At 41.4% G+C, this 23,956-nt stretch overlaps 1 protein-coding gene across 1 annotated transcript in view; it reads right to left on the bottom strand.

Moving 5' to 3' along the window:
* Window positions 1-23,956, bottom strand: part of LOC122384625 (unconventional myosin-XVIIIa-like) — a 43,604-nt gene that overhangs the window by 13,414 nt on the left and 6,234 nt on the right. The gene's annotated exons all lie outside the window — the stretch shown is intronic.

Raw genomic sequence — 23,956 nt, 5'->3', positions numbered from 1 at the left:
AAATTTTGGCACCAAAATGTAGCACGTGCAAAGTTCTAGCCGCACATTGAAAACCATTTTCATCAAGGTCAAACTTCAAGGTCAAATTCAAGGTCAAAGGACGGGGAACTGAAAAGAGCCACTAAATATTGTCCGATCTTCAAAATTTTGGCACCAAAATGTAGCGCGTGCAAAGTTCTAGCCGCACATCGAAAACCATTTTCATCAAGGTCAAACTTCAAGGTCAAATTCAAGGTCAAAGGACGGGGAACTGAAAAAGTGCCACTAAATATTGTCCGATCTTCAAAATTTTGGCACCAAAATGTAGCGCGTGCAAAGTTCTAGCCGCACATCGAAAACTATTTTCATCAAGGTCAAACTTCAAGGTCAAATTCAAGGTCAAAGGACGGGGAACTAAAAAAGTACCACTAAATATTGTCCGATTTTCAAAATTTTGGCACCAAAATGTAGCGCGTGCAAAGTTCTAGCCGCACATCGAAAACCATTTTCATCAAGGTCAAACTTCAAGGTCAAATTCAAGGTCAAAGGACGGGGAACTGAAAAAGTGCCACTGGATATTGTCCGATCTTCAAAATTTTGGCACCAAAATGTAGCGCGTGCAAAGTTCTAGCCGCACATCGAAAACCATTTTCATCAAGGTCAAACTTCAAGGTCAAATTCAAGATCAAAGGACGGGGAACTGAAAAAGTGCCACTAGATATTGTCCGATCTTCAAAATTTTGGCACCAAAATGTAACGCGTGCAAAGTTCTAGCCGCACAACGAAAACCACTTTCATCAAGGTCAAAGTTCAAGGTCAAATTCAAGGTTAAAGGACGGGGAACTGAAAAAGTGCCACTCAATATTGTCCGATCTTCAAAATTTTGGCACCAAAATGTAGCGCGTGCAAAGTTCTAGCCGCACATCGAAAACCATTTTCATCAAGGTCAAACTTCAAGGTCAAATACAAGGTCAAAGGACGGGGAACTGAAAAAGTGCCACTAAATATTGTCCGATTTTCAAAATTTTGGCACCAAAATGTAGCGCGTGCAAAGTTCTAGCCGCACATCGAAAACCATTTTCATCAAGGTCAAACTTCAAGGTCAAATTCAAGGTCAAAGGACGGGGAACTGAAAAAGTGCCAATAAATATTGTCCGATTTTCAAAATTTTGGCACCAAAATGTAGCGCGTGCAAAGTTCTAGCCGCACATCGAAAACCATTTTCATCAAGGTCAAACTTCAAGGTCAAATTCAAGGTCAAAGGACGGGGAACTGAAAAAGTGCCACTAAATATTGTCCGATTTTCAAAATTTTGGCACCAAAATGTAGCGCGTGCAAAGTTCTAGCCGCACATCGAAAACCATTTTCATCAAGGTCAAACTTCAAGGTCAAATTCAAGCTCAAAAATTTTCAGTTCCCGGTCCTTTGACCTTGAATTTGACCTTGAAGTTTGACCTTCATGAAAATGGTTTTCGATGTGCGGCTAGAACTTTGCACGCGCTACATTTTGGTGCCAAAATTTTGAAGATCGGACAATATCTAGTGGCACTTTTTCAGTTCCCCGTCATTTGACCTTGAATTTGACCTTGAAGTTTGACCTTGATGAAAATGGTTTTCGATGTGCGGCTAGAACTTTGCACGCGCTACATTTTGGTGCCAAAATTTTGAAGATCGGACAATATCCAGTGGCACTTTTTCAGTTCCCCGTCCTTTGACCTTGAATTTGACCTTGAAGTTTGACCTTGATGAAAATGGTTTTCGATGTGCGGCTAGAACTTTGCACGCGCTACATTTTGGTGCCAAAATTGTGAAAATCGGACAATATTTAGTGGCACTTTTTCAGTTCCCCGCCCTTTGACCTTGAATTTGACCTTGAAGTTTGACCTTGATGAAAATGGTTTTCGATGTGCGGCTAGAACTTTGCACGCGCTACATTTTGGTGCCAAAATTTTGAAGATCGGACAATATCTAGTGGCACTTTTTCAGTTCCCCGTCCTTTGACCTTGAATTTGACCTTGAAGTTTGACCTTGATGAAAATGGTTTTCGATGTGCGGCTAGAACTTTGCACGCGCTACATTTTGGTGCCAAAATTTTGAAAATCGGACAATATTTAGTGGCACTTTTTCAGTTCCCCGTCCTTTGACCTTGAATTTGACCTTGAAGTTTGACCTTGATGAAAATGGTTTTCGATGTGCGGCTAGAATTTTGCACGCGCTACATTTTGGTGCCAAAATTTTGAAAATCGGACAATATTTAGTGGCACTTTTTGAGTTCCCCGTCTTTTGACCTTGAATTTGACCTTGAAGGTCAAGGTTTAGGGGTGAATGGGTTCGATTTTCGTGATTCTCATGGTCCAATTGACCTTGGACGAGGTTTTGGCTAAAATCGGTGCTCGTCGCTGGAAAAGTCGCTGGTGACGTAGCATTTTTAAAGTTCCCCGTTCTTTGACCTTGAATTTGACCTTGAAGTTTGACCTTGATGAAAATGGTTTTCGATGTGCGGCTAGAACTTTGCACGCGCTACATTTTGGTGCCAAAATTTTGAAAATCGGACAATATTTAGTGGCACTTTTTCAGTTCCCCGTCCTTTGACCTTGAATTTGACCTTGAAGTTTGACCTTGATGAAAATGGTTTTCGATGTGCGGCTAGAACTTTGCACGCGCTACATTTTGGTGCCAAAATTTTGAAGATCGGACAATATCTAGTGGCACTTTTTCAGTTCCCCGTCCTTTGACCTTGAATTTGACCTTGAAGTTTGACCTTGATGAAAATGGTTTTCGATGTGCGGCTAGAACTTTGCACGCGCTACATTTTGGTGCCAAAATTTTGAAGATCGGACAATATTTAGTGGCACTTTTTCAGTTCCCCGTCCTTTGACCTTGAATTTGACCTTGAAGTTTGACCTTGATGAAAATGGTTTTCGATGTGCGGCTAGAACTTTGCACGCGCTACATTTTGGTGCCAAAATTTTGAAAATCGGACAATATCTAGTGGCACTTTTTCAGTTCCCCGTCATTTGACCTTTAATTTGACCTTGAAGTTTGACCTTGATGAAAATGGTTTTCGATGTGCGGCTAGAACTTTGCACGCGCTACATTTTGGTGCCAAAATTTTGAAAATCGGACAATATCTAGTGGCACTTTTTCAGTTCCCCGTCCTTTGACCTTGAATTTGACCTTGAAGTTTGACCTTGATGAAAATGGTTTTCGATGTGCGGCTAGAATTTTGCACGCGCTACATTTTGGTGCCAAAATTTTGAAAATCGGACAATATTTAGTGGCACTTTTTCAGTTCCCCGTCCTTTGACCTTGAATTTGACCTTGAAGTTTGACCTTGATGAAAATGGTTTTCGATGTGCGGCTAGAACTTTGCACGCGCTACATTTTGGTGCCAAAATTTTGAAAATCGGACAATATTTAGTGGCACTTTTTCAGTTCCCCGTCCTTTGACCTTGAATTTGACCTTGAAGTTTGACCTTGATGAAAATGGTTTTCGATGTGCGGCTAGAACTTTGCACGCGCTACATTTTGGTGCCATAATTTTGAAAATCGGACAATATTTAGTGGCACTTTTTCAGTTCCCCGTCCTTTGACCTTGAATTTGACCTTGAAGTTTGACCTTGATGAAAATGGTTTTCGATGTGCGGCTAGAACTTAGCACGCGCTACATTTTGGTGCCAAAATTTTGAAAATCGGACAATATTTAGTGGCACTTTTTCAGTTCCCCGTCCTTTGACCTTGAATTTGACCTTGAAGTTTGACCTTGATGAAAATGGTTTTCGATGTGCGGCTAGAACTTTGCACGCGCTACATTTTGGTGCCAAAATTGTGAAAATCGGACAATATTTAGTGGCACTTTTTCAGTTCCCCGCCCTTTGACCTTGAATTTGACCTTGAAGTTTGACCTTGATGAAAATGGTTTTCGATGTGCGGCTAGAACTTTGCACGCGCTACATTTTGGTGCCAAAATTTTGAATATCGGACAATATTTAGTGGCACTTTTTCAGTTCCCCGTCCTTTGACCTTGAATTTGACCTTGAAGTTTGACCTTGATGAAAATGGTTTTCGATGTGCGGCTAGAACTTTGCACGCGCTACATTTTGGTGCCAAAATTTTGAAAATCGGACAATATTTAGTGGCACTTTTTCAGTTCCCCGTCCTTTGACCTTGAATTTGACCTTGAAGTTTGACCTTGATGAAAATGGTTTTCGATGTGCGGCTAGAACTTAGCACGCGCTACATTTTGGTGCCAAAATTTTGAAAATCGGACAATATTTAGTGGCACTTTTTCAGTTCCCCGTCCTTTGACCTTGAATTTGACCTTGAAGTTTGACCTTGATGAAAATGGTTTTCGATGTGCGGCTAGAACTTTGCACGCGCTACATTTTGGTGCCAAAATTGTGAAAATCGGACAATATTTAGTGGCACTTTTTCAGTTCCCCGCCCTTTGACCTTGAATTTGACCTTGAAGTTTGACCTTGATGAAAATGGTTTTCGATGTGCGGCTAGAACTTTGCACGCGCTACATTTTGGTGCCAAAATTTTGAAGATCGGACAATATCTAGTGGCACTTTTTCAGTTACCCGTCCTTTGACCTTGAATTTGACCTTGAAGTTTGACCTTGATGAAAATGGTTTTCGATGTGCGGCTAGAACTTTGCACGCGCTACATTTTGGTGCCAAAATTTTGAAAATCGGACAATATTTAGTGGCACTTTTTCAGTTCCCCGTCCTTTGACCTTGAATTTGACCTTGAAGTTTGACCTTGATGAAAATGGTTTTCGATGTGCGGCTAGAATTTTGCACGCGCTACATTTTGGTGCCAAAATTTTGAAAATCGGACAATATTTAGTGGCACTTTTTGAGTTCCCCGTCCTTTGACCTTGAATTTGACCTTGAAGGTCAAGGTTTAGGGGTGAATGGGTTCGATTTTCGTGATTCTCATGGTCCAATTGACCTTGGACGAGGTTTTGGCTAAAATCGGTGCTCGTCGCTGGAAAAGTCGCTGGTGACGTAGCATTTTTAAATTTCCCCGTTCTTTGACCTTGAATTTGACCTTGAAGTTTGACCTTGATGAAAATGGTTTTCGATGTGCGGCTAGAACTTTGCACGCGCTACATTTTGGTGCCAAAATTTTGAAGATCGGACAATATCTAGTGGCACTTTTTCAGTTCCCCGTCCTTTGACCTTGAATTTGACCTTGAAGTTTGACCTTGATGAAAATGGTTTTCGATGTGCGGCTAGAACTTTGCACGCGCTACATTTTGGTGCCAAAATTTTGAAAATCGGACAATAATTAGTGGCACTTTTTCAGTTCCCCGTCCTTTGACCTTGAATTTGACCTTGAAGTTTGACCTTGATGAAAATGGTTTTCGATGTGCGGCTTGAACTTTGCACGCGCTACATTTTGGTGCCAAAATTTTGAAGATCGGACAATATCTAGTGGCACTTTTTCAGTTCCCCGTCCTTTGACCTTGAATTTGACCTTGAAGTTTGACCTTGATGAAAATGGTTTTCGATGTGCGGCTAGAACTTTGCACGCGCTACATTTTGGTGCCAAAATTTTGAAGATCAGACAATATCTAGTGGCACTTTTTCAGTTCCCCGTCCTTTGACCTTGAATTTGACCTTGAAGTTTGACCTTGATGAAAATGGTTTTCGATGTGCGGCTAGAACTTTGCACGCGCTACATTTTGGTGCCAAAATTTTGAAAATCGGACAATATTTAGTGGCACTTTTTCAGTTCCCCGTCCTTTGACCTTGAATTTGACCTTGAAGTTTGACCTTGATGAAAATGGTTTTCGATGTGCGGCTAGAATTTTGCACGCGCTACATTTTGGTGCCAAAATTTTGAAAATCGGACAATATTTAGTGGCACTTTTTGAGTTCCCCGTCTTTTGACCTTGAATTTGACCTTGAAGGTCAAGGTTTAGGGGTGAATGGGTTCGATTTTCGTGATTCTCATGGTCCAATTGACCTTGGACGAGGTTTTGGCTAAAATCGGTGCTCGTCGCTGGAAAAGTCGCTGGTGACGTAGCATTTTTAAAGTTCCCCGTTCTTTGACCTTGAATTTGACCTTGAAGTTTGACCTTGATGAAAATGATTTTCGATGTGCGGCTAGAACTTTGCACGCGCTACATTTTGGTGCCAAAATTTTGAAGATCGGACAATATTTAGTGGCACTTTTTCAGTTCCCCGTCCTTTGACCTTGAATTTGACCTTGAAGTTTGACCTTGATGAAAATGGTTTTCGATGTGCGGCTAGAACTTTGCACGCGCTACATTTTGGTGCCAAAATTTTGAAGATCGGACAATATTTAGTGGCACTTTTTCAGTTCCCCGTCCTTTGACCTTGAATTTGACCTTGAAGTTTGACCTTGATGAAAATGGTTTTCGATGTGCGGCTAGAACTTTGCACGCGCTACATTTTGGTGCCAAAATTTTGAAAATCGGACAATAATTAGTGGCACTTTTTCAGTTCCCCGTCCTTTGACCTTGAATTTGACCTTGAAGTTTGACCTTGATGAAAATGGTTTTCCATGTGCGGCTAGAACTTTGCACGCGCTACATTTTGGTGCCAAAATTTTGAAGATCGGACAATATCTAGTGGCACTTTTTCAGTTCCCCGTCCTTTGACCTTGAATTTGACCTTGAAGTTTGACCTTGATGAAAATGGTTTTCGATGTGCGGCTAGAACTTTGCACGCGCTACATTTTGGTGCCAAAATTTTGAATATCGGACAATATTTAGTGGCACTTTTTCAGTTCCCCGTCCTTTGACCTTGAATTTGACCTTGAAGTTTGACCTTGATGAAAATGGTTTTCGATGTGCGGCTAGAACTTTGCACGCGCTACATTTTGGTGCCAAAATTTTGAAAATCGGACAATATTTAGTGGCACTTTTTCAGTTCCCCGTCCTTTGACCTTGAATTTGACCTTGAAGTTTGACCTTGATGAAAATGGTTTTCGATGTGCGGCTAGAACTTAGCACGCGCTACATTTTGGTGCCAAAATTTTGAAAATCGGACAATATTTAGTGGCACTTTTTCAGTTCCCCGTCCTTTGACCTTGAATTTGACCTTGAAGTTTGACCTTGATGAAAATGGTTTTCGATGTGCGGCTAGAACTTTGCACGCGCTACATTTTGGTGCCAAAATTGTGAAAATCGGACAATATTTAGTGGCACTTTTTCAGTTCCCCGCCCTTTGACCTTGAATTTGACCTTGAAGTTTGACCTTGATGAAAATGGTTTTCGATGTGCGGCTAGAACTTTGCACGCGCTACATTTTGGTGCCAAAATTTTGAAGATCGGACAATATCTAGTGGCACTTTTTCAGTTCCCCGTCCTTTGACCTTGAATTTGACCTTGAAGTTTGACCTTGATGAAAATGGTTTTCGATGTGCGGCTAGAACTTTGCACGCGCTACATTTTGGTGCCAAAATTTTGAAAATCGGACAATATTTAGTGGCACTTTTTCAGTTCCCCGTCCTTTGACCTTGAATTTGACCTTGAAGTTTGACCTTGATGAAAATGGTTTTCGATGTGCGGCTAGAATTTTGCACGCGCTACATTTTGGTGCCAAAATTTTGAAAATCGGACAATATTTAGTGGCACTTTTTCAGTTCCCCGTCCTTCGACCTTGAATTTGTCCTTGAAGGTCAAGGTTTAGGGGTGAATGGGTTCGATTTTCGTGATTCTCATGGTCCAATTGACCTTGGACGAGGTTTTGGCTAAAATCGGTGCTCGTCGCTGGAAAAGTCGCTGGTGACGTAGCATTTTTAAAGTTCCCCGTTCTTTGACCTTGAATTTGACCTTGAAGTTTGACCTTGATGAAAATGGTTTTCGATGTGCGGCTAGAACTTTGCACGCGCTACATTTTGGTGCCAAAATTTTGAAGATCGGACAATATTTAGTGGCACTTTTTCAGTTCCCCGTCCTTTGACCTTGAATTTGACCTTGAAGTTTGACCTTGATGAAAATGGTTTTCAATGTGCGGCTAGAACTTTGCACGCGCTACATTTTGGTGCCAAAATTTTGAAGATCGGACAATATTTAGTGGCACTTTTTCAGTTCCCCGTCCTTTGACCTTGAATTTGACCTTGAAGTTTGACCTTGATGAAAATGGTTTTCGATGTGCGGCTAGAACTTTGCACGCGCTACATTTTGGTGCCAAAATTTTGAAGATCGGACAATATCTAGTGGCACTTTTTCAGTTCCCCGTCCTTTGACCTTGAATTTGACCTTGAAGTTTGACCTTGATGAAAATGGTTTTCGATGTGCGGCTAGAACTTTGCACGCGCTACATTTTGGTGCCAAAATTTTGAAAATCGGACAATAATTAGTGGCACTTTTTCAGTTCCCCGTCCTTTGACCTTGAATTTGACCTTGAAGTTTGACCTTGATGAAAATGGTTTTCGATGTGCGGCTAGAACTTTGCACGCGCTACATTTTGGTGCCAAAATTTTGAAGATCGGACAATATTTAGTGGCACTTTTTCAGTTCCCCGTCCTTTGACCTTGAATTTGACCTTGAAGTTTGACCTTGATGAAAATGGTTTTCGATGTGCGGCTAGAACTTTGCACGCGCTACATTTTGGTGCCAAAATTTTGAAGATCGGACAATATCTAGTGGCACTTTTTCAGTTCCCCGTCCTTTGACCTTGAATTTGACCTTGAAGTTTGACCTTGATGAAAATGGTTTTCGATGTGCGGCTAGAACTTTGCACGCGCTACATTTTGGTGCCAAAATTTTGAAAATCGGACAATAATTAGTGGCACTTTTTCAGTTCCCCGTCCTTTGACCTTGAATTTGACCTTGAAGTTTGACCTTGATGAAAATGGTTTTCCATGTGCGGCTAGAACTTTGCACGCGCTACATTTTGGTGCCAAAATTTTGAAGATCGGACAATATCTAGTGGCACTTTTTCAGTTCCCCGTCCTTTGACCTTGAATTTGACCTTGAAGTTTGACCTTGATGAAAATGGTTTTCGATGTGCGGCTAGAACTTTGCACGCGCTACATTTTGGTGCCAAAATTTTGAATATCGGACAATATTTAGTGGCCCTTTTTCAGTTCCCCGTCCTTTGACCTTGAATTTGACCTTGAAGTTTGACCTTGATGAAAATGGTTTTCGATGTGCGGCTAGAACTTTGCACGCGCTACATTTTGGTGCCAAAATTTTGAAAATCGGACAATATTTAGTGGCACTTTTTCAGTTCCCCGTCCTTTGACCTTGAATTTGACCTTGAAGTTTGACCTTGATGAAAATGGTTTTCGATGTGCGGCTAGAACTTAGCACGCGCTACATTTTGGTGCCAAAATTTTGAAAATCGGACAATATTTAGTGGCACTTTTTCAGTTCCCCGTCCTTTGACCTTGAATTTGACCTTGAAGTTTGACCTTGATGAAAATGGTTTTCGATGTGCGGCTAGAACTTTGCACGCGCTACATTTTGGTGCCAAAATTGTGAAAATCGGACAATATTTAGTGGCACTTTTTCAGTTCCCCGCCCTTTGACCTTGAATTTGACCTTGAAGTTTGACCTTGATGAAAATGGTTTTCGATGTGCGGCTAGAACTTTGCACGCGCTACATTTTGATGCCAAAATTTTGAAGATCGGACAATATCTAGTGGCACTTTTTCAGTTCCCCGTCCTTTGACCTTGAATTTGACCTTGAAGTTTGACCTTGATGAAAATGGTTTTCGATGTGCGGCTAGAACTTTGCACGCGCTACATTTTGGTGCCAAAATTTTGAAAATCGGACAATATTTAGTGGCACTTTTTCAGTTCCCCGTCCTTTGACCTTGAATTTGACCTTGAAGTTTGACCTTGATGAAAATGGTTTTCGATGTGCGGCTAGAATTTTGCACGCGCTACATTTTGGTGCCAAAATTTTGAAAATCGGACAATATTTAGTGGCACTTTTTCAGTTCCCCGTCCTTCGACCTTGAATTTGACCTTGAAGGTCAAGGTTTAGGGGTGAATGGGTTCGATTTTCGTGATTCCCATGGTCCAATTGACCTTGGACGAGGTTTTGGCTAAAATCGGTGCTCGTCGCTGGAAAAGTCGCTGGTGACGTAGCATTTTTAAAGTTCCCCGTTCTTTGACCTTGAATTTGACCTTGAAGTTTGACCTTGATGAAAATGGTTTTCGATGTGCGGCTAGAACTTTGCACGCGCTACATTTTGGTGCCAAAATTTTGAAGATCGGACAATATTTAGTGGCACTTTTTCAGTTCCCCGTCCTTTGACCTTGAATTTGACCTTGAAGTTTGACCTTGATGAAAATGGTTTTCAATGTGCGGCTAGAACTTTGCACGCGCTACATTTTGGTGCCAAAATTTTGAAGATCGGACAATATTTAGTGGCACTTTTTCAGTTCCCCGTCCTTTGACCTTGAATTTGACCTTGAAGTTTGACCTTGATGAAAATGGTTTTCGATGTGCGGCTAGAACTTTGCACGCGCTACATTTTGGTGCCAAAATTTTGAAGATCGGACAATATCTAGTGGCACTTTTTCAGTTCCCCGTCCTTTGACCTTGAATTTGACCTTGAAGTTTGACCTTGATGAAAATGGTTTTCGATGTGCGGCTAGAACTTTGCACGCGCTACATTTTGGTGCCAAAATTTTGAAAATCGGACAATAATTAGTGGCACTTTTTCAGTTCCCCGTCCTTTGACCTTGAATTTGACCTTGAAGTTTGACCTTGATGAAAATGGTTTTCGATGTGCGGCTTGAACTTTGCACGCGCTACATTTTGGTGCCAAAATTTTGAAGATCGGACAATATCTAGTGGCACTTTTTCAGTTCCCCGTCCTTTGACCTTGAATTTGACCTTGAAGTTTGACCTTGATGAAAATGGTTTTCGATGTGCGGCTAGAACTTTGCACGCGCTACATTTTGGTGCCAAAATTTTGAAGATCAGACAATATCTAGTGGCACTTTTTCAGTTCCCCGTCCTTTGACCTTGAATTTGACCTTGAAGTTTGACCTTGATGAAAATGGTTTTCGATGTGCGGCTAGAACTTTGCACGCGCTACATTTTGGTGCCAAAATTTTGAAAATCGGACAATATTTAGTGGCACTTTTTCAGTTCCCCGTCCTTTGACCTTGAATTTGACCTTGAAGTTTGACCTTGATGAAAATGGTTTTCGATGTGCGGCTAGAACTTTGCACGTGCTACATTTTGGTGCCAAAATTTTGAAAATCGGACAATATTTAGTGGCACTTTTTCAGTTCCCCGTCCTTTGACCTTGAATTTGACCTTGAAGGTCAAGGTTTAGGGGTGAATGGGTTCGATTTTCGTGATCCTCATGGTCCAATTGACCTTGGACGAGGTTTTGGCTAAAATCGGTGCTCGTCGCTGGAAAAGTCGCTGGTGACTTAGCATTTTTAAAGTTCCCCGTTCTTTGACCTTGAATTTGACCTTGAAGTTTGACCTTGATGAAAATGGTTTTCGATGTGCGGCTAGAACTTTGCACGCGCTACATTTTGGTGCCAAAATTTTGAAGATCGGACAATATTTAGTGGCACTTTTTCAGTTCCCCGTCCTTTGACCTTGAATTTGACCTTGAAGTTTGACCTTGATGAAAATGGTTTTCGATGTGCGGCTAGAACTTTGCACGCGCTACATTTTGGTGCCAAAATTTTGAAGATCGGACAATATTTAGTGGCACTTTTTCAGTTCCCCGTCCTTTGACCTTGAATTTGACCTTGAAGTTTGACCTTGATGAAAATGGTTTTCGATGTGCGGCTAGAACTTTGCACGCGCTACATTTTGGTGCCAAAATTTTGAAGATCGGACAATATCTAGTGGCACTTTTTCAGTTCCCCGTCCTTTGACCTTGAATTTGACCTTGAAGTTTGACCTTGATGAAAATGGTTTTCGATGTGCGGCTAGAACTTTGCACGCGCTACATTTTGGTGCCAAAATTTTGAATATCGGACAATATTTAGTGGCACTTTTTCAGTTCCCCGTCCTTTGACCTTGAATTTGACCTTGAAGTTTGACCTTGATGAAAATGGTTTTCGATGTGCGGCTAGAACTTTCCACGCGCTACATTTTGGTGCCAAAATTTTGAATATCGGACAATATTTAGTTGCACTTTTTCAGTTCCCCGTCCTTTGACCTTGAATTTGACCTTGAAGATTGACCTTGATTAAAATGGTTTTCGATGTGCGGCTAGAACTTAGCACGCGCTACATTTTGGTGCCAAAATTTTGAAAATCGGACAATATTTAGTGGCCCTTTTTCAGTTCCCCGTCCTTTGACCTTGAATTTGACCTTGAAGTTTGACCTTGATGAAAATGGTTTTCGATGTGCGGCTAGAACTTTGCACGCGCTACATTTTGGTGCCAAAATTTTGAAAATCGGACAATATTTAGTGGCACTTTTTCAGTTCCCCGTCCTTTGACCTTGAATTTGACCTTGAAGTTTGACCTTGATGAAAATGGTTTTCGATGTGCGGCTAGAACTTAGCACGCGCTACATTTTGGTGCCAAAATTTTGAAAATCGGACAATATTTAGTGGCACTTTTTCAGTTCCCCGTCCTTTGACCTTGAATTTGACCTTGAAGTTTGACCTTGATGAAAATGGTTTTCGATGTGCGGCTAGAACTTTGCACGCGCTACATTTTGGTGCCAAAATTGTGAAAATCGGACAATATTTAGTGGCACTTTTTCAGTTCCCCGCCCTTTGACCTTGAATTTGACCTTGAAGTTTGACCTTGATGAAAATGGTTTTCGATGTGCGGCTAGAACTTTGCACGCGCTACATTTTGGTGCCAAAATTTTGAAGATCGGACAATATCTAGTGGCACTTTTTCAGTTCCCCGTCCTTTGACCTTGAATTTGACCTTGAAGTTTGACCTTGATGAAAATGGTTTTCGATGTGCGGCTAGAACTTTGCACGCGCTACATTTTGGTGCCAAAATTTTGAAAATCGGACAATATTTAGTGGCACTTTTTCAGTTCCCCGTCCTTTGACCTTGAATTTGACCTTGAAGTTTGACCTTGATGAAAATGGTTTTCGATGTGCGGCTAGAATTTTGCACGCGCTACATTTTGGTGCCAAAATTTTGAAAATCGGACAATATTTAGTGGCACTTTTTCAGTTCCCCGTCCTTCGACCTTGAATTTGACCTTGAAGGTCAAGGTTTAGGGGTGAATGGGTTCGATTTTCGTGATTCCCATGGTCCAATTGACCTTGGACGAGGTTTTGGCTAAAATCGGTGCTCGTCGCTGGAAAAGTCGCTGGTGACGTAGCATTTTTAAAGTTCCCCGTTCTTTGACCTTGAATTTGACCTTGAAGTTTGACCTTGATGAAAATGGTTTTCGATGTGCGGCTAGAACTTTGCACGCGCTACATTTTGGTGCCAAAATTTTGAAGATCGGACAATATCTAGTGGCACTTTTTCAGTTACCCGTCCTTTGACCTTGAATTTGACCTTGAAGTTTGACCTTGATGAAAATGGTTTTCGATGTGCGGCTAGAACTTTGCACGCGCTACATTTTGGTGCCAAAATTTTGAAAATCGGACAATATTTAGTGGCACTTTTTCAGTTCCCCGTCCTTTGACCTTGAATTTGACCTTGAAGTTTGACCTTGATGAAAATGGTTTTCGATGTGCGGCTAGAATTTTGCACGCGCTACATTTTGGTGCCAAAATTTTGAAAATCGGACAATATTTAGTGGCACTTTTTGAGTTCCCCGTCCTTTGACCTTGAATTTGACCTTGAAGGTCAAGGTTTAGGGGTGAATGGGTTCGATTTTCGTGATTCTCATGGTCCAATTGACCTTGGACGAGGTTTTGGCTAAAATCGGTGCTCGTCGCTGGAAAAGTCGCTGGTGACGTAGCATTTTTAAATTTCCCCGTTCTTTGACCTTGAATTTGACCTTGAAGTTTGACCTTGATGAAAATGGTTTTCGATGTGCGGCTAGAACTTTGCACGCGCTACATTTTGGTGCCAAAATTTTGAAGATCGGACAATATCTAGTGGCACTTTTTCAGTTCCCCGTCCTTTGACCTTGAATTTGACCTTGAAGTTTGACCTTGATGAAAATGGTTTTCGATGTGCGGCTAGAACTTTGCACGCGCTACATTTTGGTGCCAAAATTTTGAAAATCGGACAATAATTAGTGGCACTTTTTCAGTTCCCCGTCCTTTGACCTTGAATTTGACCTTGAAGTTTGACCTTGATGAAAATGGTTTTCGATGTGCGGCTTGAACTTTGCACGCGCTACATTTTGGTGCCAAAATTTTGAAGATCGGACAATATCTAGTGGCACTTTTTCAGTTCCCCGTCCTTTGACCTTGAATTTGACCTTGAAGTTTGACCTTGATGAAAATGGTTTTCGATGTGCGGCTAGAACTTTGCACGCGCTACATTTTGGTGCCAAAATTTTGAAGATCAGACAATATCTAGTGGCACTTTTTCAGTTCCCCGTCCTTTGACCTTGAATTTGACCTTGAAGTTTGACCTTGATGAAAATGGTTTTCGATGTGCGGCTAGAACTTTGCACGCGCTACATTTTGGTGCCAAAATTTTGAAAATCGGACAATATTTAGTGGCACTTTTTCAGTTCCCCGTCCTTTGACCTTGAATTTGACCTTGAAGTTTGACCTTGATGAAAATGGTTTTCGATGTGCGGCTAGAATTTTGCACGCGCTACATTTTGGTGCCAAAATTTTGAAAATCGGACAATATTTAGTGGCACTTTTTGAGTTCCCCGTCTTTTGACCTTGAATTTGACCTTGAAGGTCAAGGTTTAGGGGTGAATGGGTTCGATTTTCGTGATTCTCATGGTCCAATTGACCTTGGACGAGGTTTTGGCTAAAATCGGTGCTCGTCGCTGGAAAAGTCGCTGGTGACGTAGCATTTTTAAAGTTCCCCGTTCTTTGACCTTGAATTTGACCTTGAAGTTTGACCTTGATGAAAATGATTTTCGATGTGCGGCTAGAACTTTGCACGCGCTACATTTTGGTGCCAAAATTTTGAAGATCGGACAATATTTAGTGGCACTTTTTCAGTTCCCCGTCCTTTGACCTTGAATTTGACCTTGAAGTTTGACCTTGATGAAAATGGTTTTCGATGTGCGGCTAGAACTTTGCACGCGCTACATTTTGGTGCCAAAATTTTGAAGATCGGACAATATTTAGTGGCACTTTTTCAGTTCCCCGTCCTTTGACCTTGAATTTGACCTTGAAGTTTGACCTTGATGAAAATGGTTTTCGATGTGCGGCTAGAACTTTGCACGCGCTACATTTTGGTGCCAAAATTTTGAAAATCGGACAATAATTAGTGGCACTTTTTCAGTTCCCCGTCCTTTGACCTTGAATTTGACCTTGAAGTTTGACCTTGATGAAAATGGTTTTCCATGTGCGGCTAGAACTTTGCACGCGCTACATTTTGGTGCCAAAATTTTGAAGATCGGACAATATCTAGTGGCACTTTTTCAGTTCCCCGTCCTTTGACCTTGAATTTGACCTTGAAGTTTGACCTTGATGAAAATGGTTTTCGATGTGCGGCTAGAACTTTGCACGCGCTACATTTTGGTGCCAAAATTTTGAATATCGGACAATATTTAGTGGCACTTTTTCAGTTCCCCGTCCTTTGACCTTGAATTTGACCTTGAAGTTTGACCTTGATGAAAATGGTTTTCGATGTGCGGCTAGAACTTTGCACGCGCTACATTTTGGTGCCAAAATTTTGAAAATCGGACAATATTTAGTGGCACTTTTTCAGTTCCCCGTCCTTTGACCTTGAATTTGACCTTGAAGTTTGACCTTGATGAAAATGGTTTTCGATGTGCGGCTAGAACTTAGCACGCGCTACATTTTGGTGCCAAAATTTTGAAAATCGGACAATATTTAGTGGCACTTTTTCAGTTCCCCGTCCTTTGACCTTGAATTTGACCTTGAAGTTTGACCTTGATGAAAATGGTTTTCGATGTGCGGCTAGAACTTTGCACGCGCTACATTTTGGTGCCAAAATTGTGAAAATCGGACAATATTTAGTGGCACTTTTTCAGTTCCCCGCCCTTTGACCTTGAATTTGACCTTGAAGTTTGACCTTGATGAAAATGGTTTTCGATGTGCGGCTAGAACTTTGCACGCGCTACATTTTGGTGCCAAAATTTTGAAGATCGGACAATATCTAGTGGCACTTTTTCAGTTCCCCGTCCTTTGACCTTGAATTTGACCTTGAAGTTTGACCTTGATGAAAATGGTTTTCGATGTGCGGCTAGAACTTTGCACGCGCTACATTTTGGTGCCAAAATTTTGAAAATCGGACAATATTTAGTGGCACTTTTTCAGTTCCCCGTCCTTTGACCTTGAATTTGACCTTGAAGTTTGACCTTGATGAAAATGGTTTTCGATGTGCGGCTAGAATTTTGCACGCGCTACATTTTGGTGCCAAAATTTTGAAAATCGGACAATATTTAGTGGCACTTTTTCAGTTCCCCGTCCTTCGACCTTGAATTTGTCCTTGAAGGTCAAGGTTTAGGGGTGAATGGGTTCGATTTTCGTGATTCTCATGGTCCAATTGACCTTGGACGAGGTTTTGGCTAAAATCGGTGCTCGTCGCTGGAAAAGTCGCTGGTGACGTAGCATTTTTAAAGTTCCCCGTTCTTTGACCTTGAATTTGACCTTGAAGTTTGACCTTGATGAAAATGGTTTTCGATGTGCGGCTAGAACTTTGCACGCGCTACATTTTGGTGCCAAAATTTTGAAGATCGGACAATATTTAGTGGCACTTTTTCAGTTCCCCGTCCTTTGACCTTGAATTTGACCTTGAAGTTTGACCTTGATGAAAATGGTTTTCAATGTGCGGCTAGAACTTTGCACGCGCTACATTTTGGTGCCAAAATTTTGAAGATCGGACAATATTTAGTGGCACTTTTTCAGTTCCCCGTCCTTTGACCTTGAATTTGACCTTGAAGTTTGACCTTGATGAAAATGGTTTTCGATGTGCGGCTAGAACTTTGCACGCGCTACATTTTGGTGCCAAAATTTTGAAGATCGGACAATATCTAGTGGCACTTTTTCAGTTCCCCGTCCTTTGACCTTGAATTTGACCTTGAAGTTTGACCTTGATGAAAATGGTTTTCGATGTGCGGCTAGAACTTTGCACGCGCTACATTTTGGTGCCAAAATTTTGAAAATCGGACAATAATTAGTGGCACTTTTTCAGTTCCCCGTCCTTTGACCTTGAATTTGACCTTGAAGTTTGACCTTGATGAAAATGGTTTTCGATGTGCGGCTAGAACTTTGCACGCGCTACATTTTGGTGCCAAAATTTTGAAGATCGGACAATATTTAGTGGCACTTTTTCAGTTCCCCGTCCTTTGACCTTGAATTTGACCTTGAAGTTTGACCTTGATGAAAATGGTTTTCGATGTGCGGCTAGAACTTTGCACGCGCTACATTTTGGTGCCAAAATTTTGAAGATCGGACAATATCTAGTGGCACTTTTTCAGTTCCCCGTCCTTTGACCTTGAATTTGACCTTGAAGTTTGACCTTGATGAAAATGGTTTTCGATGTGCGGCTAGAACTTTGCACGCGCTACATTTTGGTGCCAAAATTTTGAAAATCGGACAATAATTAGTGGCACTTTTTCAGTTCCCCGTCCTTTGACCTTGAATTTGACCTTGAAGTTTGACCTTGATGAAAATGGTTTTCCATGTGCGGCTAGAACTTTGCACGCGCTACATTTTGGTGCCAAAATTTTGAAGATCGGACAATATCTAGTGGCACTTTTTCAGTTCCCCGTCCTTTGACCTTGAATTTGACCTTGAAGTTTGACCTTGATGAAAATGGTTTTCGATGTGCGGCTAGAACTTTGCACGCGCTACATTTTGGTGCCAAAATTTTGAATATCGGACAATATTTAGTGGCCCTTTTTCAGTTCCCCGTCCTTTGACCTTGAATTTGACCTTGAAGTTTGACCTTGATGAAAATGGTTTTCGATGTGCGGCTAGAACTTTGCACGCGCTACATTTTGGTGCCAAAATTTTGAAAATCGGACAATATTTAGTGGCACTTTTTCAGTTCCCCGTCCTTTGACCTTGAATTTGACCTTGAAGTTTGACCTTGATGAAAATGGTTTTCGATGTGCGGCTAGAACTTAGCACGCGCTACATTTTGGTGCCAAAATTTTGAAAATCGGACAATATTTAGTGGCACTTTTTCAGTTCCCCGTCCTTTGACCTTGAATTTGACCTTGAAGTTTGACCTTGATGAAAATGGTTTTCGATGTGCGGCTAGAACTTTGCACGCGCTACATTTTGGTGCCAAAATTGTGAAAATCGGACAATATTTAGTGGCACTTTTTCAGTTCCCCGCCCTTTGACCTTGAATTTGACCTTGAAGTTTGACCTTGATGAAAATGGTTTTCGATGTGCGGCTAGAACTTTGCACGCGCTACATTTTGGTGCCAAAATTTTGAAGATCGGACAATATCTAGTGGCACTTTTTCAGTTCCCCGTCCTTTGACCTTGAATTTGACCTTGAAGTTTGACCTTGATGAAAATGGTTTTCGATGTGCGGCTAGAACTTTGCACGCGCTACATTTTGGTGCCAAAATTTTGAAAATCGGACAATATTTAGTGGCACTTTTTCAGTTCCCCGTCCTTTGACCTTGAATTTGACCTTGAAGTTTGACCTTGATGAAAATGGTTTTCGATGTGCGGCTAGAATTTTGCACGCGCTACATTTTGGTGCCAAAATTTTGAAAATCGGACAATATTTAGTGGCACTTTTTCAGTTCCCCGTCCTTCGACCTTGAATTTGACCTTGAAGGTCAAGGTTTAGGGGTGAATGGGTTCGATTTTCGTGATTCCCATGGTCCAATTGACCTTGGACGAGGTTTTGGCTAAAATCGGTGCTCGTCGCTGGAAAAGTCGCTGGTGACGTAGCATTTTTAAAGTTCCCCGTTCTTTGACCTTGAATTTGACCTTGAAGTTTGACCTTGATGAAAATGGTTTTCGATGTGCGGCTAGAACTTTGCACGCGCTACATTTTGGTGCCAAAATTTTGAAGATCGGACAATATTTAGTGGCACTTTTTCAGTTCCCCGTCCTTTGACCTTGAATTTGACCTTGAAGTTTGACCTTGATGAAAATGGTTTTCAATGTGCGGCTAGAACTTTGCACGCGCTACATTTTGGTGCCAAAATTTTGAAGATCGGACAATATTTAGTGGCACTTTTTCAGTTCCCCGTCCTTTGACCTTGAATTTGACCTTGAAGTTTGACCTTGATGAAAATGGTTTTCGATGTGCGGCTAGAACTTTGCACGCGCTACATTTTGGTGCCAAAATTTTGAAGATCGGACAATATCTAGTGGCACTTTTTCAGTTCCCCGTCCTTTGACCTTGAATTTGACCTTGAAGTTTGACCTTGATGAAAATGGTTTTCGATGTGCGGCTAGAACTTTGCACGCGCTACATTTTGGTGCCAAAATTTTGAAAATCGGACAATAATTAGTGGCACTTTTTCAGTTCCCCGTCCTTTGACCTTGAATTTGACCTTGAAGTTTGACCTTGATGAAAATGGTTTTCGATGTGCGGCTTGAACTTTGCACGCGCTACATTTTGGTGCCAAAATTTTGAAGATCGGACAATATCTAGTGGCACTTTTTCAGTTCCCCGTCCTTTGACCTTGAATTTGACCTTGAAGTTTGACCTTGATGAAAATGGTTTTCGATGTGCGGCTAGAACTTTGCACGCGCTACATTTTGGTGCCAAAATTTTGAAGATCAGACAATATCTAGTGGCACTTTTTCAGTTCCCCGTCCTTTGACCTTGAATTTGACCTTGAAGTTTGACCTTGATGAAAATGGTTTTCGATGTGCGGCTAGAACTTTGCACGCGCTACATTTTGGTGCCAAAATTTTGAAAATCGGACAATATTTAGTGGCACTTTTTCAGTTCCCCGTCCTTTGACCTTGAATTTGACCTTGAAGTTTGACCTTGATGAAAATGGTTTTCGATGTGCGGCTAGAACTTTGCACGTGCTACATTTTGGTGCCAAAATTTTGAAAATCGGACAATATTTAGTGGCACTTTTTCAGTTCCCCGTCCTTTGACCTTGAATTTGACCTTGAAGGTCAAGGTTTAGGGGTGAATGGGTTCGATTTTCGTGATCCTCATGGTCCAATTGACCTTGGACGAGGTTTTGGCTAAAATCGGTGCTCGTCGCTGGAAAAGTCGCTGGTGACTTAGCATTTTTAAAGTTCCCCGTTCTTTGACCTTGAATTTGACCTTGAAGTTTGACCTTGATGAAAATGGTTTTCGATGTGCGGCTAGAACTTTGCACGCGCTACATTTTGGTGCCAAAATTTTGAAGATCGGACAATATTTAGTGGCACTTTTTCAGTTCCCCGTCCTTTGACCTTGAATTTGACCTTGAAGTTTGACCTTGATGAAAATGGTTTTCGATGTGCGGCTAGAACTTTGCACGCGCTACATTTTGGTGCCAAAATTTTGAAGATCGGACAATATTTAGTGGCACTTTTTCAGTTCCCCGTCCTTTGACCTTGAATTTGACCTTGAAGTTTGACCTTGATGAAAATGGTTTTCGATGTGCGGCTAGAACTTTGCACGCGCTACATTTTGGTGCCAAAATTTTGAAGATCGGACAATATCTAGTGGCACTTTTTCAGTTCCCCGTCCTTTGACCTTGAATTTGACCTTGAAGTTTGACCTTGATGAAAATGGTTTTCGATGTGCGGCTAGAACTTTGCACGCGCTACATTTTGGTGCCAAAATTTTGATTATCGGACAATATTTAGTGGCACTTTTTCAGTTCCCCGTCCTTTGACCTTGAATTTGACCTTGAAGTTTGACCTTGATGAAAATGGTTTTCGATGTGCGGCTAGAACTTTCCACGCGCTACATTTTGGTGCCAAAATTTTGAATATCGGACAATATTTAGTTGCACTTTTTCAGTTCCCCGTCCTTTGACCTTGAATTTGACCTTGAAGATTGACCTTGATTAAAATGGTTTTCGATGTGCGGCTAGAACTTAGCACGCGCTACATTTTGGTGCCAAAATTTTGAAAATCGGACAATATTTAGTGGCCCTTTTTCAGTTCCCCGTCCTTTGACCTTGAATTTGACCTTGAAGTTTGACCTTGATGAAAATGGTTTTCGATGTGCGGCTAGAACTTTGCACGCGCTACATTTTGGTGCCAAAATTTTGAAAATCGGACAATATTTAGTGGCACTTTTTCAGTTCCCCGTCCTTTGACCTTGAATTTGACCTTGAAGTTTGACCTTGATGAAAATGGTTTTCGATGTGCGGCTAGAACTTAGCACGCGCTACATTTTGGTGCCAAAATTTTGAAAATCGGACAATATTTAGTGGCACTTTTTCAGTTCCCCGTCCTTTGACCTTGAATTTGACCTTGAAGTTTGACCTTGATGAAAATGGTTTTCGATGTGCGGCTAGAACTTTGCACGCGCTACATTTTGGTGCCAAAATTGTGAAAATCGGACAATATTTAGTGGCACTTTTTCAGTTCCCCGCCCTTTGACCTTGAATTTGACCTTGAAGTTTGACCTTGATGAAAATGGTTTTCGATGTGCGGCTAGAACTTTGCACGCGCTACATTTTGGTGCCAAAATTTTGAAGATCGGACAATATCTAGTGGCACTTTTTCAGTTCCCCGTCCTTTGACCTTGAATTTGACCTTGAAGTTTGACCTTGATGAAAATGGTTTTCGATGTGCGGCTAGAACTTTGCACGCGCTACATTTTGGTGCCAAAATTTTGAAAATCGGACAATATTTAGTGGCACTTTTTCAGTTCCCCGTCCTTTGACCTTGAATTTGACCTTGAAGTTTGACCTTGATGAAAATGGTTTTCGATGTGCGGCTAGAATTTTGCACGCGCTACATTTTGGTGCCAAAATTTTGAAAATCGGACAATATTTAGTGGCACTTTTTCAGTTCCCCGTCCTTCGACCTTGAATTTGACCTTGAAGGTCAAGGTTTAGGGGTGAATGGGTTCGATTTTCGTGATTCCCATGGTCCAATTGACCTTGGACGAGGTTTTGGCTAAAATCGGTGCTCGTCGCTGGAAAAGTCGCTGGTGACGTAGCATTTTTAAAGTTCCCCGTTCTTTGACCTTGAATTTGACCTTGAAGTTTGACCTTGATGAAAATGGTTTTCGATGTGCGGCTAGAACTTTGCACGCGCTACATTTTGGTGCCAAAATTTTGAAGATCGGACAATATTTAGTGGCACTTTTTCAGTTCCCCGTCCTTTGACCTTGAATTTGACCTTGAAGTTTGACCTTGATGAAAATGGTTTTCAATGTGCGGCTAGAACTTTGCACGCGCTACATTTTGGTGCCAAAATTTTGAAGATCGGACAATATTTAGTGGCACTTTTTCAGTTCCCCGTCCTTTGACCTTGAATTTGACCTTGAAGTTTGACCTTGATGAAAATGGTTTTCGATGTGCGGCTAGAACTTTGCACGCGCTACATTTTGGTGCCAAAATTTTGAAGATCGGACAATATCTAGTGGCACTTTTTCAGTTCCCCGTCCTTTGACCTTGAATTTGACCTTGAAGTTTGACCTTGATGAAAATGGTTTTCGATGTGCGGCTAGAACTTTGCACGCGCTACATTTTGGTGCCAAAATTTTGAAAATCGGACAATAATTAGTGGCACTTTTTCAGTTCCCCGTCCTTTGACCTTGAATTTGACCTTGAAGTTTGACCTTGATGAAAATGGTTTTCGATGTGCGGCTTGAACTTTGCACGCGCTACATTTTGGTGCCAAAATTTTGAAGATCGGACAATATCTAGTGGCACTTTTTCAGTTCCCCGTCCTTTGACCTTGAATTTGACCTTGAAGTTTGACCTTGATGAAAATGGTTTTCGATGTGCGGCTAGAACTTTGCACGCGCTACATTTTGGTGCCAAAATTTTGAAGATCAGACAATATCTAGTGGCACTTTTTCAGTTCCCCGTCCTTTGACCTTGAATTTGACCTTGAAGTTTGACCTTGATGAAAATGGTTTTCGATGTGCGGCTAGAACTTTGCACGCGCTACATTTTGGTGCCAAAATTTTGAAAATCGGACAATATTTAGTGGCACTTTTTCAGTTCCCCGTCCTTTGACCTTGAATTTGACCTTGAAGTTTGACCTTGATGAAAATGGTTTTCGATGTGCGGCTAGAACTTTGCACGTGCTACATTTTGGTGCCAAAATTTTGAAAATCGGACAATATTTAGTGGCACTTTTTCAGTTCCCCGTCCTTTGACCTTGAATTTGACCTTGAAGGTCAAGGTTTAGGGGTGAATGGGTTCGATTTTCGTGATCCTCATGGTCCAATTGACCTTGGACGAGGTTTTGGCTAAAATCGGTGCTCGTCGCTGGAAAAGTCGCTGGTGACTTAGCATTTTTAAAGTTCCCCGTTCTTTGACCTTGAATTTGACCTTGAAGTTTGACCTTGATGAAAATGGTTTTCGATGTGCGGCTAGAACTTTGCACGCGCTACATTTTGGTGCCAAAATTTTGAAGATCGGACAATATTTAGTGGCACTTTTTCAGTTCCCCGTCCTTTGACCTTGAATTTGACCTTGAAGTTTGACCTTGATGAAAATGGTTTTCGATGTGCGGCTAGAACTTTGCACGCGCTACATTTTGGTGCCAAAATTTTGAAGATCGGACAATATTTAGTGGCACTTTTTCAGTTCCCCGTCCTTTGACCTTGAATTTGACCTTGAAGTTTGACCTTGATGAAAATGGTTTTCGATGTGCGGCTAGAACTTTGCACGCGCTACATTTTGGTGCCAAAATTTTGAAGATCGGACAATATCTAGTGGCACTTTTTCAGTTCCCCGTCCTTTGACCTTGAATTTGACCTTGAAGTTTGACCTTGATGAAAATGGTTTTCGATGTGCGGCTAGAACTTTGCACGCGCTACATTTTGGTGCCAAAATTTTGAATATCGGACAATATTTAGTGG

The sequence above is a fragment of the Amphibalanus amphitrite genome, unplaced genomic scaffold, assembly GCF_019059575.1.
Source record: "Amphibalanus amphitrite isolate SeventyFive unplaced genomic scaffold, NRLGWU_Aamphi_draft 000014F_arrow, whole genome shotgun sequence".
Lineage (NCBI taxonomy): Eukaryota > Metazoa > Arthropoda > Thecostraca > Balanomorpha > Balanidae > Amphibalanus > Amphibalanus amphitrite.
This window is presented reverse-complemented; position numbering and strand designations above follow the sequence as displayed.